This window comes from Suricata suricatta, chromosome 2, assembly GCF_006229205.1.
Source record: "Suricata suricatta isolate VVHF042 chromosome 2, meerkat_22Aug2017_6uvM2_HiC, whole genome shotgun sequence".
In the NCBI taxonomy this organism is placed as follows: domain Eukaryota; kingdom Metazoa; phylum Chordata; class Mammalia; order Carnivora; family Herpestidae; genus Suricata; species Suricata suricatta.
In genome coordinates, this window is record NC_043701.1 from 114,538,182 (window position 1) to 114,545,412 (window position 7,231).

The window sequence follows — 7,231 nt, forward strand, 5'->3', positions numbered from 1 at the left end:
CTGCCCCCAAATCGATGTGACTTAAAGAAACTGCATCAGGTATTCCTTGGTCCCAGAAGTTGCTAGAGAAGGTGAGGCGGATGGCTGTCTCCCACATCCAGTACGAGGCGGGAGCACTTTTTTCCCTTTCTACCTTCCTCGCTTAAAAAGGAGCAGTTACAGCAAAATTTGAATCTAGAGTCTTGTCCTCCAGGGAGCACATTTTCTGGGGTGAAATGACATTCGCTTCGTAAAAGCCGTTGGTGGTGACGTTTCGTCTCGCTTGTTCTTGGCAGGCTGAGGGCAGGATGAATGGTCCCTGAGTGTCTCCGGGCACACTTGGCCATCCGCGTGTCATGGGGAGCGGGGCGGCGGCCGCTTGAAAGGTGAGTGAGCATCGTTGTGCCAGCGCTTCATTATCAGGGTTTCAGACCCACGGCAGGGCGAGAACAGGCCCGGGGCTGCTGGGTGTCCGCCGCCTGCACGCAGCGGTTGTTAGCGTCTTGCCACGGACTGTGTGTGCGCCTGTGGGCTTGTGCGACCTTCTGCTGGAGCGTCCGAAGCGAAAGTAGGTTGCAGGCATCATGACATTTTGTCCCCATTCCTAGGGACGTGGCTCCACAAATAAGGATAGTCTCCCGAGGGGCATTTAGAACATTTGTAAACGATGTACAGTAGAATCATTTAATGAAACACAGTTATAATGTCATGTTAAGGGAGTGAGGCAAAGCATGAGAGACTCTGGAATACTGAAAACAAACTGAGGCCTGAAGAGGGAGGGGGAAGGGGAAGGGGGATGATGGACATGGAGGAGGGCACTTGTGGGGAAGCACTGGGTGTTATACGGAAAGCAACTTGGCAATAAACTATTTTTTTAAAAAAAGGTGTAGTTTTGAATTTATGATCCCTTTGTAGCCAATGTGGGTGATTCATTTATTTATTTCTAAAGTTTATTTTTTTTGAAAGAGAGAGTGAGAGTGTGGGAGGGCAGAGACAGGGAGAGAGAGAGGGAGAGAGAATCCCAAGCAGGCTACGAGCTGTCAGCACAGAGCCTGACATGGGGCTCGAACCCACAAAGCCATGAGATTGTGACCTGAGCCAAAATTAGAGAGCCAGACGCTCCACCGACGGAGCCACCCAGGTGCCCTGAATGTGCTCAAAGGTCCTATGGCTGTTTCAGCCTGAACTCGCGGTGTGAGAAGAATATGTGGTAACGTCAAGTTGAGGTTACGGTATTAAAGCCAGTGTTTGAAGGATCCACAGTGGTTCCCAGAGCCATAGTTTGGTGACCTGAGTGGAAACTTAACATAGGATCTTACAGACATGTTCAGCGTGACTATAGTTGTGGTCAGGGACTGATAACCAGTCACACAGTCTGTTGCTACAGGTTCGTGGTTCAGCGAAACGGCCTTGGACTCTTCCTTGTTCTGATTTCAGCGGTGTTTTGTCTATGGCGCCTTCCTCAAGCATTTCCTCCTGGGTGTCTGGGAGCTTCAGTTGGCTGTTGAGAGCATTATTTTAAAAGAAGTCTACTTAAGTGCACCACACAGGGCACTGGAGGCTTCTCATGTTCTTGTTCCTTTTTTTTTTAATGTTTATTTTTGAGAGAGAGAGAGACAGAACACAAATGGGGTGGGGCCAAGAGAGTGGGAGACACAGAATCCGAAGTTGGCTCCAAGTTCTGAGCTGTCAGCACAGAGCGATGCAGGGTTTGAGTCCATGAACCACAAGATCATGACCTGAGCCAAAGTCAGACTCTTAACCGACTGAGTCACCCAGGCGCCCCTCATGCTCTTGTTTCTTATTTGGAACAAAAAGTTAGTGACAGCAGTAAGGTTTCTTTGCAAGACACCAGCATCCTTAAGGAACCGTAAATGGGATTATGGGTATCTCAGAAGGATCTAGTCTGTTTTTTTGCATTTTGGCCTCTGGGTAAGGCCTTGAAAGGATGAGGCATGAGGCAAAAAGGCTTGGACAGATGGAGAAGAGAAAGGGATATGGGACCCTATGTGGGGGTGTCAATGACCTCTCCGCCCCCGGGGTAAAGGTTTTTAACTTTCTGTTGCGACAGAAGATGCGAACAGAAAGTGCACGTATTGTTACCTACACAGCTCCATCGAATTTCACCAATAGCCTCCCGCGAGCCAGCACCAGATCAGGACACTGAACGAACATTCCCCCATGGCCTCATGCCTCCCTCTGCGCACTGGCCGCCGCGTCGCCCCGTGGGTAGCTCCTCTCCTGACTTCTAACAGCATAAATTCATTGTGCCTGTTTCTCTGTATGCGTGTGTGCATATGTGCATCCCATGTAATGCTTTTCTCATTCAGCGGTGTTTTAGAGAGGGTGTTCCATACCGTTGCATACAGTTACAGATTGTTCTCACCCTGTGGAGCGTCCAGTTGTGTCAGAAGACGACCGTTTGTTCATTCCACTAGATGCAGGCAATTCTCGGGAGTTCCCCTGCCCAGAGTGTCCCCCTGACAGAATGGAGGACCAAACAAGGTTCAGTACTTGTGGCTACGGCAGAGACAGTCCTGGTTGTCACTCCTGTGCCATTGCTGCTGTCACAGGAAGGAGGAATCCAGGTAGCAGACACGGTGGGCGGAAGCGTGTGTGGTTTTTCAGCCCTTTTCCCGGGACTCACCACATCCCTTCCCTCTCTGTTTCCTGCTGGTGTTAGTTTTCTCCACCCTCGTCTCTGCCTTTATTCCCTTTTGCACAATGCCTTCGAGGAGACTGGGCAGAATATAAACAAACAGTAGGCAGTCTGTGAATATGAAAGTTCCTTAGGGGTTGTTGATACTAGGTGTTAGATGAAGGGCAGAGAGTAGGAAGGCACGGCCTACTCTTGAGCCCCTGGGCCCGGTTAAGGACTCACAGGTATGGGTGTGGGCCACATCCCCCGAAGCCAGGCATGCTGTGGAATTCGAATGTGAGGGCTTGTAACAGGAACAGGATTAGCCGGGGTTGTATGGTCAGGGAGGATGGGCACTGTGGAGAAGGAGTGTATGTGCCCCGCCTGAATTTTGACCCAACCAAACATGTCCAGCTGAATTCAACAAGCCCACCAATTTCTAACCTTTAGTGACTAGAATGTTTATTATAAGAAAGAGCTTTCTTTTATTTTGTTCAGAGCAACTAGTGCTTCCTGGAGTTGCTTCCTTTATCAGAACAGAATGTTGGAGACCATGGTATCTCATTCCTCCACGTTAGAGAACACCGTTTCTCAGTGTTGGGGGGAATCTTCATGGTTCTTAGTCTTATTTCGTGCTAACTCCTGTGTATCCAAGGACCGATCTGGGGTTTTGTTATTCGTTTTGTGTGTGTGTGTGCATGTGTGTGTGTGTGTGTGTGTGTGTGCATACTTAAAATACACATTTAAATGGTTTTCTTCCTTCCTTCTCCTTCTTTCCTTCCCTCTTTCCTTCCTACATTCCCCAAAATAAAAACAGCATTTAATAACTATGGATAAGCCCGTGTTTCTGGAATGTCATCATTTTCAGCCACCTCAAGAAATAAATCCCTTAAAGTTCAATTGAAATTTTTCCTGAAGCCTTAACCTTTCACATTTTGTTAACTAATTGGACAATTTGAATGTAATGTAAATAATTTAAGTTGGACAGTTTGAAAGCAGCCGTGTTAGAATCCATGTCTGCAGTCCTACAAATGCAAGTTGATGTTTCTTTTCAGGGAAGTTTAGTACTACTGACAGCCTCCCCACCCACATGAGAAAACTAGACAGGTCCTGGTGGGTGTTAATAAGGGAAGCAAAACTTCGTTAAATGGACATTTAAAGCTTCCTTCTTGTGAACCATTCCTTTTCAAGAAGTTGAAATCCCTGTGTTGTAGTGACCAAAAGGTCATGATTCATGAAAGATCAAGATTTAGGTTATGGAAACATGATCATAATCAGATGGGTAGAGATGTTGGCACTTTAGCACCTGTTGGAATAAATGGCAGGGGGGAACTCATTCCTTACAGGTAGGCTCAATCTTCTTCTCAGTATTTGAGTTAACTGGTTCGGCAGAAACTAGGAGAAACAATAACTTTGTAGTCAGAATGTCCCCGAACTGTGTATTGTTTACTTTATTGTAAATACTGATCAACAGTGGTCAGTAAATAGTTTTATATTCCTTTAACAAAAAAAATGAAGTGGTTCCTGTGGGGGATGGGCTTATGGCTAAATTTGGTTTTGGTAAATAAAGTTTTATTCAAACATGGCCCTTCTTATTTGTGTATGTTTTGTCTGTGACTCCTTTTGTGCTGCTGCTGCAGCAGAACTGAATACTTGTGAAAGAGGCCAGTGGAGTGGCCACAGCAGTGATTGTGTGGCTCACAGCACCTAACGTATTTGCCACCTGGCCCTTTACAAAATGGTCGTCAGCTCCTGCTTCACTTCATAAAGCAAAGGCATGGTAGCAGTAACCTCTGTAGTCTTGAAATAGTCTGAGCCCATTAATGTTAATGCCTTTGTTTATTCACTTATCTATCCAACAAGTATTTGCAGAGAAGCTTTTATATGTCAGGCCTGAAACGGTGATTGTCAGATATGGTTCTTGCCCTTGTGGGACTTACAAGGCTCTGTAAACTTGGAGGTCCACTCCAAGATTGTGCTTTTCATACTTCAGAACAAAAATCCCAAATCCTCAATTTTAAACAAATATGTTGGTTATATTATTTTCTTTCTTTTTTTTTTTTAGTTTTAAAAAAATATTTATTTATATTTGAGCGAGAGAAAGGAAGCGAGGGAGGGGCAGAGAGAGGGAGAGAGAGAGAATCCCAAGCAGGCCCTGCAATGTCAGCACAGAGCCCGATGTGAGGCTCAAACCCACAAACTGAGATCGTGACATGAGCTGAAATCAAGATTCAGAAGCTCAAGCAACTGAGCCACCCCGGTGCCCTTCCACCTTTTTTTTTTTTTTTTTTTTTGAGAGAGAGTGCCAGCTGGGGAAGAGGAACACAGAGAGAAGGAGAGAGAGACGCAAGCCAGGCAGGGTCTGTGCTGTCAGTGCAGAACCCGACTTGGGGCTCAATCTCACAAGTGTGATCACCTGAGCTGAAATCAAGAATTGGATGCTTCACCAGTTGAGCCAGCCAGGTGCCCCCAAAACTACCTTTTAGTTTTTCTTTAAGTAAGCTCCACGCCCAGCACAGAGCCCAAGTCCGGCCCCAAAGTCATGACTGTGAGATCAAGATGATCTGAAGTCAAGTCTGATTCTTAACCAACTGAGCCATTCAGGTGCCCTGTTGGTTATATTTCTTAATTTTATAAATTTGATAAACACTTACTCTCCGTAATCTAACGGTTACTTCAGTTGTGAGCAAATGCAGCATGACATATGTAGGAATGATTATGTGTCTGAAGGTCCTAACTGTTTACATGTGGTGACACTGGACTGTTGGAAGGCAGCATATCGTGATCTTTGGCATGCTTATCAAAGCAAGCCAAGCCGACCTCTGCTCTCGGGCTACTTAAATAGTAAATAATACACCTTGACAGGAAGAACTGCACACGAGGTAGTAAAGTTTGGAATGTAGTGCAACAGTCTTCATTGGCATGCTTCTGTGTTTGCTTGTGTGAGGTTGGAAAAGTTCGTCTTTTCTTAATTGGAGGCTGTAGAGGGCATTGTGATGGACAGAGACTGGTGAAATTGCTTTTAACATCATTGTAACCCCGTTAGCATTTTCACATGTGCTCGTATATGCTTTATGGGTGGAGCCACACTGCCCTCTGACCACAGAAGGGAAATGCCCTTGACTCTCGTCCATAAACCCTTATAGGCAATCGTGACCCCAGACCTCCTTTAGGAAGTGAGAGTGTGAAGTCCAGTGACCCAGGGCCTGTAAGGATGGCACCTGCCGTAGTCGGGTGTCCTGACTTTTTTCTTGTTCCCAAGCTTGTCTCGTCACGATTCTGGGGTGTGTATAGGGGGCAGAGAGGGAAATCTACAGACTGGCCCGCTGCTTGGAAGGGCTGTCTCTGAGGGCAGCTGGGACAGCTTGTCTGGCTGGCTGGTTGGTCTTGGCTCCCCTGTACGGAGCGGGCCCCCCCCCCCCCCCCCCCCCCCCCCCCCCCCCCCCCCCCCCGTGTGTTCAGGGAGCGTCTCTGGGAAACGCGTGGTGGGCACATGCTCGGAAAAATCAGCCATGTCCGGGGTGGGCCATCACCCCGGAAATGTTTGCAGACTGTTCCATTGGATCCAGTTCTGGGTACCTGGGTGGCTCAGTTGGTTGAATGTTCGATTCTTGGTTTCCACTCATCTCATGGTTTGTGGGTTCAAGCCGTGCTTTGGGCTCTGTGCTGACCATGCAGAGCCTGCTTGGGATTCTCTTTCTCTCTCCCCCTCCCCCACTTGTGTGATCCTCCCCCCCCAAATAATAAACATTAACAAATAATTGGATCCAGTATTAGGAGCCTGGAGGCTGAGGAGATGTGTCAGTGAGGTGTGACTACAGGGCATCTGTTGGAGAGGCTAGGGCCGCCCCGAAGGCCACCTCCAGGGCCCGTAGACAGTCCTGTCTTAGGAGTAGATGCTGTTTTCCTCATTAAGAATATTTCCCACAATGTGGAGAATGTTTCTTGCTCAGATGGGCTTCCTGAAGGAGGCTTGCCCCAGGGACTCAGACCTCAGCGTGACCCAGACCCTCCGAGGAGGGGCCATGCTGCTTTCTGAGGATGAAGACAGTGACTTCTTTGTGCTGACTGTGGACTCAGGACACTGGAAACTGAAAGTGCACCCCAGTATGCAGCTATGCGTGCAGGGGAAACCAGGGTGGATGTAATTTTGGGTTTCCCCACAGTGCTTTTGAAGAAACAAGTTGCTGCTCCAAATTCCCAAAGCTTTGTACTCAGACCTACACGCTTCACCCTGCAGTACTCTGGGCCTGAGCTCCACCCCTCCTGGGCCTGGGTCCAGGTCCATGTTCCCTCCTGAACCAGGCCTGTGCTCCACCTTCCCCCCAGTCTGGACCTGTGCTCTCCCTCCAGCCAGGGCCTGTGCTCTACCCCCCCCCCTGCCCGGACTTGTGCTCCCCCCTGCCCCCTGCATTTACCCCCCTTCCCTGGCCTGGGTCTGTGCTTCCCCCTGAGCCTGGATCTGTGCTTCCCCTCTAGCCAGGGCCTGTGTTCCTACCCCCGCTGGCCTGGGTTGTGCTCCTCCCCCCTTCCCCCCACCCCGGCCCATGCCTCCCTCCTCCTGAGCCTGGACCTCTGCTCCTCCTCCGCCCCAGCTCAGCCTGGGCCTGTGCT

At 48.7% G+C, this 7,231-nt stretch overlaps 1 protein-coding gene across 1 annotated transcript in view; it reads left to right on the forward strand.

The window, feature by feature from the left end:
* The first annotated feature begins 275 nt into the window (after positions 1-275).
* Positions 276-7,231, forward strand: part of SGMS1 (sphingomyelin synthase 1) — a 231,329-nt gene continuing 224,373 nt past the window's right edge. The window contains exon 1 of the mRNA XM_029931707.1: positions 276-365. The gene's annotated coding sequence lies outside the window, so the exon portion shown is untranslated. The remainder of the gene's footprint in view (positions 366-7,231) is intronic.